This window comes from Xenopus laevis, chromosome 1L (assembly GCF_017654675.1).
Source record: "Xenopus laevis strain J_2021 chromosome 1L, Xenopus_laevis_v10.1, whole genome shotgun sequence".
NCBI lineage: Eukaryota > Metazoa > Chordata > Amphibia > Anura > Pipidae > Xenopus > Xenopus laevis.
In genome coordinates, this window is record NC_054371.1 from 45,063,392 (window position 1) to 45,071,308 (window position 7,917).

Sequence of the window (7,917 nt, forward strand, 5' to 3'; positions counted from 1 at the left end):
AAGAGTGACCCAAAAACAGTGTACGGAAGTCGCCTGAGCCCATCCTACCTGTAGGTCCCAAGGAAATTGGACCAAGCTGCACATCACTAGTGCAAACATAATTGTGACAGAGTTTGCTGGACAAATGTCCAGTGCAAATTCAGTGCAATAACATTTTTATCCTTGCCAATGTGCAAGTGCCAAGCACAATTCCCCCTGATGACTGCAATTTCTCTGGAATTATGGACAAAAAGCACAGTGATTATATCCAAAATGGCACGTTGCAAACTGCATTCGTGGGTTATAAATTACTCCATTTGTCTAGTATATGTGTTAAGAAAAATGGGCAATTTAAATGGGCAAAGTTCAGTAAAATCAAATAGAATGTCTCCTTCCTTTCCCAACAAAGCAGCAGCAATGTTATCCTTAAAGCTTATGGAACATGGGGGAATCTGACTACTGCTACCATCTGTGGATAAAAGCATAGCGCCCCTGGCTGCCGCCATCACTAATAATGATGCTACTAAGTGAAAAGCACAGAGAGGTGACAAGTGCGTAATGGCTTAGGTTTGTCCTGTGCCATCAGGAGTGTAACAAAGGTGTGTCGAAAGGGTTACATAAACTCTAGTGATGTAACCCTTTCTTGGAAGGAATATCCAGGGCCACACTGTGGCACTAACAGTATATATGCCAAGCCTCCGCTAAGTGGGAGATGTGTGGAGTTTGGATAAGTTAAGTGCCTCAACCCAGGCTAAAACCAGATATTAGTGGACATAAAACTCCCTGGGAACTGCAGTAGCAGTGATAACTGCACACAATGTAACAGACAATAAACCACATAATAGGCAGTTATGCAGTAATTTATGTAAATAATGTTAGAAATGCAATATCTGCAATGCAATAAGAACAGTTAAATACTAATAACACAATGTATCACTCCTTGTATGAAAATGTCCACTGTCACTTTAAGGGTTAGTTTACACGAGGAGATTTGGGGAGATTTTGTCGCCTGGCGACTAATCGCCTCGTCTTCTGAGCGACAATCTCCCCAAACCTGCGGTACCCTGCGGGTTGCGGGTAGAAGTTCCGGGTGTGGGTATGGACGCGGTTCTGTGGGTCGGGCTGCGGGTCTTTTCAATAGCGATTTTTACTCCTTTTTTCTGATCACGTCTACTTCTGATGATATCACTTCTGGTTTACAATGACAGCACTTCCTGTTTTACGCCTTTTTTTCTGATCACACCTACTTCCGATGATGTCACATCCGGTTTACAATGACAGCACTTCCTGATTCTTGTCCAAGTGGGTAAGAATGCGGGTCTGGGTTGAGGTTTGCAGGTTGTGGGTACGGGTCGGGTACGGGTTCCAAAAAATGGACTGCGCAGGACTCTGCTTCATGGATTACTTTCATAGCAATAGCTCAGGCAGCTGCACTAGTTCCAGTCACTATGATGTCTGACTGGAAAGGGTTAATTAACTCCCTGCACTCTGACTATGGGATTCCCTACATGGGTAAATGTTCTATAGGTGAAATCCCCTAGCTTCCTACCAAAAGAAATCAGCAGGAACACTCACAGCAGAGAGGAGAAATCTCAGGCTCAGTAGTACTGAAACAAACAATTAGGTTACTCGAGGTGATTTATTAGCGTCACAATGTTTTGGTGCCATTCCCCCTTCATCACCTGATGAAGGGGGAGCACCCCTGAAACCTTGTGACTCTAATAAACATGAAAGGGGCTTGTCCTGTTTGAAATCACCTTGAGTGCCGGTACCTAATTGTTTGCTCCAGTTAGTATTGGGGAAGTGATGTCTTCCCAGGGTCTGTGCACTGGGTTGACACTATACCGAAGGGCTCGGGTGTGCACGTGATTCTTCAAGTCTCAGTAGTTCTGTGCAGAGACCATGCTTTCTTCTTCTTTTCTTCCTGGTTAACCTCAGACTCACTTTCATTTTTGCTCCAAGGTCAGAAGCAAATCCTTCTTGCTAGTGATGGGCGAAGTTATGCGCCAGGCGCGAATTCTAGCGAAAATTTGCCGGAGTGCAAAAAAACCGACGCAGTTTCACGGATTTTTCAAAGTTTCGCTAATTTTGCAGGAAATTCGGGAATTTTTCGGCAAAACGAAAAAAAAAAAACAAATTCGCCCATCACTACTTCTTGCTGATTGGCCAGGCTGTGGCTGAAAACTGTCTCACTGCAGTGCAAGCAGCAGCCGTGTTTTTGGCGGCCCCAGAGTCAAATGGTTATGCAGTTACGGAAAGGGCAAATAACCCTTCCCTACAGTGCTATTACCTTATTCCATGCCTGCTGCCTGCAGAAACTGCTCATCTTCCCCTCAGTTTAAGTACTGGTACAGCTGCACAGAGATTGGAGAGGTATGCAGAGTGAATCATTCCAGTCTATACATAACTGCACAGTGATTGGCTAGACTGCTGGTGATTCCCTCTAGCCTATCCAATCCATTTTCAGCTGTACCGGGACCTAAACACTGAGATCGTATCTACAGGCAGCAGACTTGACACAACTCTTCAGTTCAGGTCAGAAATTCCAAGAATGCAAGTGTCCTCCCTTGCCCCTATTTGTGGACGACCATGTTTTTCAGTCAATATTTGTATGCAATCATATATGTTCAATGTATACACCCATATTGTATAGCCTGACTGAATATGTTGCCACTTTATAAATACACATTAATAATAATAACCCTTACAATGATTAATTAGCAGAGTGAGCTGCAGAAGCTGAGAAAAGAAGAGAAACCGGAAACATTTGCCAGCATTTATTAAAAGCAAATAACAATTAAATAAATAATTAGAACATAAACTGCCATAACTCTATAGGCATACTTTAGTGCAGTTTGTATTTAGTAAATCTTCTTCACAGATAGCTTTTATTCGTTTTTTTTTTTTTTTTGGAGAATTTTAATTGGCCTGCCTCTGCCTCTATCCTGCTGTAAACAACAAAGTCATGCTGATTGGTACCTGGCATTTAAAATTGCTGACTCCTACTGGAATTAGTTTGAGACCAGGTAAAAGCATTCAAAAAGCTCACATAACAGCACCATATGGCAAACCAATGTAAAATAGATGTGTATACAGAATCCCTAAAAAACATGGGCATTTATTTTTAGAGATTTAATAAACATATTACAGTATGGTGAATTGTTTGATGCTATTCAAGCCAAGGGACTGAAATGTAACATGAAAACACTGTTGCAAAAGCATTCGAAACACTTTATACTATATGGAACCTGTCATCCGGAATGCACAGGACCTGGGGTTTTCTGGATAAGGGGTCTTTCCATAATTTGGATCTTCATATCTTAAGTCTACTAAAAAAACATTTCAACATTAAATTAACCCAATAGTACAGGGTCAATTAGTTAATCAATAAAAAGGAAAAGCAAAAGCATGACCCATAATATCTGCACCTCCCACCATCATTTTTTTTATATAGTTTCTCTATATGACGATTAAAACTTAGCTTTTATTACTCCTTTAAAATGAGTATATCCAGAAAAATTTATTTATTCTTTTTATTATTTTATTATTACAGAGAAAAAGGTAATCATTTTTACAAATCTTAATTATTTGGATAAAATGGAGTCCAAGGGAGGCAGCCTTCCCGTACTTCGGGAAATTAATCCAAAATACTTCTGCTCAACAAACAGTATCTTCACAATACTAAGGGTGGTGGCAGACAGGGAGATTCTGTGGCGACTAATCTCGAAATGCCTTCCCTCTGGCAAGAATTAAAAGTAGGGAGGGGTATGTGTATGGATGCTGGGTTTTCATTTGGAGGGGTTGAACTTGATGGACTTTGTCTTTTTTCAACCCAATTTAACTACAGTATGTAACTATGTAAGAAAACGAGTCGCCAGTGGGATGGCATATGAACAATAGACAAATACAAGATTCCTCTGCACTCAACCCATTATCAATATATTTAAGACAGAGACATTTTGTGCATACTGCTACTGAAAACTGCCTTACCCTTTAAACAAAACAGGGATTGTTTGTCCATATATTGCAATATATTTAAGATGGCCAACTAGTCATCCCATATCTGGCCAGTCCTATGCTCAATTTTCATCTGATTCATTAAGAATTCTATTGCTTCATTATACATTTTACAAAAGGACTAAGTTTTACCTGCAACTTACTTGCTGCTTTCAAAGTAAAACTCCCATTGCCTCACGAGGAAACTTTGGTCGACTTGGGAAATCCAAAGCAATTCGTATGCCATCCCGCTGGCAACTAATCTCCCGTCTGCCATCCTCCTAAACTGATAAACACTCAACAGCATACCCATGGCCAGATTTCAAGATTTTGCGTCCCTAGTCCCCCCTGCTTCTTCCCTTCCCTTCCCCTCTGCTCATCTCATTCCTAGTTCCACTGGGTTCTGCACTTGTTTCATTACTATTATCTATATATACAAAATCTATATATGCAAAATCTGTCCCTTTCTTTCTTAAGTAACATTTATAAAGCTCATCTATGCCCCCCTTAACTACTGCAACTTGCTATTAACTGGCCTTATAAATTCCCACCTCTCCCCCACTATAGTCTGCCTTAAATATCCTCAAATCTAAGAGAGATCAGTTCCCTCCACTCCTAAAATCCATTACATTTCCATTAAATAAAGAATAACAAAGCCATTCATTCCTTTACAGTTTACCACATCTTTTCTTGTTTCATCATACTTTCCAGGCCAACTCCTCCACTCATCTCAGAGTAACGTTTAGTTGACCCACCCTCTAAAACATCTGGTTACCACCTTAGACCTTTCTGCCTTGCTTCTCCTTACATTCAGAATGCAATCCCTGAAATCCTCTGGAGAGAATCATCCCTCAGTCTCTTCAAAAATAAATTCAAAAACTTCCTCTTGAAGCACTTGCATTATATCTGACTATGTCCCGACACTCACTAGGTAGCACCAATCTTTTTGTGCCTGTATGTTTCCCATTCACTTAAATCATTTGATCTGTGGGTCAGGAACCTTTTTCCATTTAGCACTATATATTGAATACAACTGTAGTTTGCATGTATTAATAGTAATTAATGTTTTTGACCCCTGTTTGCTCTCTTAATGCATTGTTCTGTCCAATAGATTCTAGTTAGGCAGGCTGTACACAGGCCCCACACTTAGGGGCATCTCAGTTTGAAGAGATAGAATCAGCATCTTGAATATGCCCATGTATGGACAGTTAGTCACATTGCTTTAACAATGATGCTTTAGTTGTGCATTATATATTATATATATATAGATATGAATACCTTTTATACTTTTTTATGTTCTGCATTTTTACAGGTCACAGGTCACTTTAAAAGATTTGCTTGCTACAATTATCAGTTACTATGGTACTAGAAATGTCACAAGAATTACATCTCCTCCAGGCTTTTCCTCTTTTCCCCAGGCTTTTCCTCTTAGATATTCTAATTTGGGAAGCAGAAAAGCCGATGTTGAGACTTTTATAGCTTTGGAAGGAAGATACGAATGAGTCAATAGCAAAGTAAAAAAAAAAAGTCTAAGAAAAAGTGAAATCTGCAAGCAAGCAAGGTACACCTTTCACTAAAAAAGCTTTACAATAGAACTATCTGTACTGTGTTTGCTATTAATATTCCTATCAAATACAACATGGAAAATAATTAAAGGGCTTAGTGTGCCTTTAATACGCTGCATGAACAGAATGTACTTACTGATGTTGCCTTTTTCTCACCCAAGACAGAATCTAATGAAGTACTCCTCTGTATGAGAGTCTATTCTTTTCCTTAATTCTGTCAAAATAAGCAAAATAACAAAAGCAAAAAGCTGGAACTGATATGTTTACAGGTTATGAAGTGACAGCCAAGAAAAGTCTCAGAATTTTATACTCCTTGTTACATTCTGTCCTTAAGAGAGAAGCTGTTCTATTTATTCCCATGTTGAACAGGATAAAAACACTCCAACTGAGCTTTAGAATGGCTGTAAGTAATGACTTGAAACAATGTCTGCAGTTGGTGCACCTACATAGCTTCTAACCTGCACAAAAATACATCTTCATTGGCAAAGGAAACTAATTTGTGCTCAAATAAATAAAGTAAATGCACAAATTTAATACAGAAGAGAATGCATAATTTGCTACATTCATGATTTCCAAACTGATCAAATCCAGAAATAATACATTTATGTTTGGAATTATTATAGACTTGCATGCCTTCTTTTTTTATGCCATTTGGGCCATGTAAGCACCTTTGTAATTCCAAATCTGTATCTAAAACTGATATACAGGTATCAGAGCTGTTATCCCGAATGCTCAGGACCTGGGGTTTTCCGTATAAGAGATCTTTCCATAATTTGGATCTCCGTGCTTTAAGTATATAAAATCCTTTAAACATTAAATAAACCCAACATGATTATTTAACCTCAGATGAGAGTTATTTGGGATCAGATACAACGTACCGTCTTAATATTACAGCAAAAAAGTAAAAAAAATTTAAAAATTGAAATTATTTGATTAACATTAAGTCTAAGGGAGATTCCTTTCTGTAATTCAGAGCTTTCTGGATCCCATACCTGCATGAACTGACTAAAAAACCTGCAGTCTTGTGGCATTAAATGTATTACCTATAGTTAGAAAATGAAAGACTAATAATGAACCACTACTTTATTATCCCCAATACAGTAAATATAACAAAGAATTGGATTAAGTCTGATAAGTAGGGATGTAGCGAACTGTTCGCCGGCCGCAAGTTCGCGAACGTCGCGCGACGTTCGCCAATAGGCGTTCGCGTCAAAATCGTTCGACCATTCGACCATTCGATCGCTAAAATCGAACGTTTTTCGTTCGGATCGAACGATCGAAGCCATTGGATTGAATGAAATCATTCGATCGAATGGCTTCGATCGTTCGATTCGAACGAAAATCGTTCGATCGAACGATTAAAATCCTTCGATCGTTCGAATCGAACGATTTTCGGATGTTCGAAGTTCGCAAACTGTTCGCGAACTGCTCGCATTTTTTGCCAGTGTTCGCGAACGGCGTTCGCGAACACATACTCGGCAGTTCGCTACATCCCTACTGATAAGTTATCTATCTAGTTATGAGTTAACAATTAAAGGTTACCTAAAGCTGGCCATAGATGCAAAGATCCGATTGTACGAACCAACGTACGATCGGACTTTCCCATCTCCCGACCCTCCACTAACCATTCAGATCAAAGTCTTAACATTCCGATCAAATAAGAACAGATCAGCCGATGTTCTGCCCCTGACAGCAATCGTATGATAGTTATGTCTGACAAAGCTAGTGACAGTCTCCCTCTGAAATTCGTACGATCGGCAATACATGCAGAGAAATTATCGGCAAGCGACAGAAATTTTCTAACAAATACCTGTCGCTTTCCCCCAAACTGGCCTAGGAATAAGTAACTCACTCACCATACATTTTATTTGTTGGAGTCTTTTTGTCCACAGCTTTATTCAACAATAGATGATAACACATATATCAATAACAGTTATATTAACAACATTATAAACATACAAATATGAACAGTGATGTACCAAATTTCATACGATTCATACGATCGGATCGTTGCGTCTATGGCCAGCTTAAGGCCTGGGAATATATTAATTACGTTATTTCTGGTTTCTTAGAGAGCTCAGGTTAAGGCTTTTCATTCCAGTAACATACTGGTAATTTTTTTTACAAATAAAAATATGTACAGGTAAAGGGTCTGTTATTCAGAAACCCATTATCTAGAAAGTTCCAAATTACAGGAAGGCTATCTCCCATAGACTCATAATTTAATCAAATAATTCACATTTTTTTTAAAAAAAATTCCTTTTACTCTGTAATAATAATTATGTGATATAAATGGGTGTTGTGAATTTTAAGTAACCTAGATAAACATTACACATCAACAGTAGCTTCACCCCAAGCTGTATAGAAAGTATATTCT